Source organism: Gorilla gorilla, chromosome 9 (assembly GCF_029281585.2).
Source record: "Gorilla gorilla gorilla isolate KB3781 chromosome 9, NHGRI_mGorGor1-v2.1_pri, whole genome shotgun sequence".
NCBI lineage: Eukaryota > Metazoa > Chordata > Mammalia > Primates > Hominidae > Gorilla > Gorilla gorilla.
The window spans coordinates 72,493,075-72,495,000 of record NC_073233.2 but is presented as its reverse complement, the minus strand read 5'-3'; the positions used below and the strand labels follow the sequence as shown (position 1 = coordinate 72,495,000).

The following is a 1,926-nucleotide window of genomic DNA, read 5'->3' as shown; positions in this document are numbered from 1 at the left end:
AAGGCTGGCCCAGGGCAAAGAGGCCAGGGCAACGGGCCTGTTTCCCCCACGGTGGTGCCCACAGTGGCTTCTCCAGCCCAGCGGCTAGGAGCATGTCAGTGGCTGCTGGCTTCACAGACTCGGGGCCGGAGGCTCAGGCTCTCTGGTCATCTGCCTGCTGGTGTCACTTGGGGTGGCTCCAACTGGGCCCTGGGGCCGCGTGAGGTGATTCCGAGACCTCCAGCATCTCCCCAGAGAGGCAGCTGCTCCAGACCTCCCGGGAAAGCTGAATTTGGAAAGTAGGGAATGTGGAGACTGAAGACTTTAATTCTAGACTGGAATTAAAGTGTGACCGGTGACACTTATGGAATCGAGTTTAGCCATCATTTCCTTGGTCAAAGTTTAACCCGTGTTGAGGCAGGCGCAGACGCGAGGGAGGTGCAGCCTCCTCCGCTTGGGGGCCAGGGCCGGCCTGCTCTGTGCCAGGTCTTGGGGAGGCCTAAGTTTTTCTCCTGGCGGCTGTGGGATGCCAGGGCTGCCTGCTCCCTTAGGTGTCCCTGTGTGCCCACCTCCCAGAGTGGCTGAGCCAAGAGAAGGCGGGCCAGGGGATCCCCCTAACTTGGGGCTGGGGCAACTGTGCAAGTCTCTGTGTGGGCTTGGGTCACTGGCAGCTGCCCAGCCCCTGCGCCTCCCAGGCTGTGTGGCCTGGCCCCATCCGTGGCTGCTGCCTCCACTCACCTGCTGTGGTTGGCGTCCTGTGCCCCCTTTGCTGTTACCGTGTCCTGAGTCCTCGGTGGAGCTTCCCAGCATCAACAGACACCCCACAGACTCCCCAGGTTCGGTGTGCCCAATGCCACCCTGAGATCTCTGTCCCCTCCCCAAATCTATGCCTCCTGCAGAGCCCCACCTCAGCTATGGCCTCTCATGTCATGGTGTCTGGCCTGGAACCCAGCGTCTTGGTTCACGCCTCCTGCTCCCTGCCTCCCAAATTCACCAGGGGCCAAGCCTGGCTAGTTTTGCCTCCTAAGGATTTCTCTCTCCCACCTCCCCCACTCCACAGCTGTCCCTGCCCTTGTCTTTCTGCCTCAACTCCTGCCCCTGGACCCACCCTGCACTGTGAGCCCTTGGGTCAAATCCTGCTTAAAAGCCAAGGGGCTCCCAGTCAACAACAGCTAGTGGTGACTTACCAGGGCAGGCGAGTGGACAGCAGCGTGTGCTGATGCAGAGGTGTGGGGTTCAGGAAAGGCTGGACCGAGGCCAAGAGAACCCCCTTGGTCTCGATAGCTAATTCTGTAGGCGAAAGGGCCAGAGAACACAAAGCAGTTAAAAAGTGCGTGTGCATGGCCGGGTGCGGTGGCTCACGCCTGTAATCCCAGCACTTTGGGAGGCCGAGGTGGGCGGATCACTTGAGGTCAAGAGTTCAAGACCAGCTTGGCCAACATGGCAAAAACCCATCTCTACTAAAAATACAAAAGTTAGCTGAGCATGGTCGTGGTGCACAGCTGTAATTCCAGCTACTTGGGAGGCTGAGGCAGGAGAATCTCTTGAACCCAGGAGGCAGAGGTTGCAGCAAGCTGAGATTGCACCACTGCCTTCCAGCCTGGGTGACAGAGAAAGACTCTTATCTCAAAAAAAAAAAAAAAAGAAAAGAAAAGAAAGAAGTGTATGTGTATGTGGGTGTGTGCACATGCCTGTGTATGTGTGCACATGTGTTTGCACAAGTGCATGTGTGTACATGTGTGCATGTGTATATGTGCAGTGCAGCAATGATGGCAACCCAGGTGTTTGCTTTTATGAGCTTTGGGCATAAAACTCTCCATTTGAGGCATAAATGCCCCTCCCATCTGCTTCTTTTTGCTTCACCCACTCTTCCCGCTGCCCCTCCACATGGCTTACCAAGCCAACTTCTTTGCCTCCCTGGACTCTGCACCTTGAGTCATCCACTGC

At 56.9% G+C, this 1,926-nt stretch overlaps 1 protein-coding gene across 4 annotated transcripts in view; it reads right to left on the bottom strand.

Moving 5' to 3' along the window:
• Positions 1 to 351, bottom strand: part of SLC22A12 (solute carrier family 22 member 12) — an 11,168-nt gene extending 10,817 nt beyond the window's left edge. For 3 of the 4 annotated variants that reach the window (XM_004051452.5, XM_019037001.4, XM_019037003.3), the window contains exon 1: positions 1 to 351. This exon is cut by the window's left edge and continues 443 nt beyond it. The gene's annotated coding sequence lies outside the window, so the exon portion shown is untranslated. The other variant, XM_063693231.1, reaches the window with a different exon arrangement.
• Positions 352 to 1,926: the final 1,575 nt, after the last annotated feature.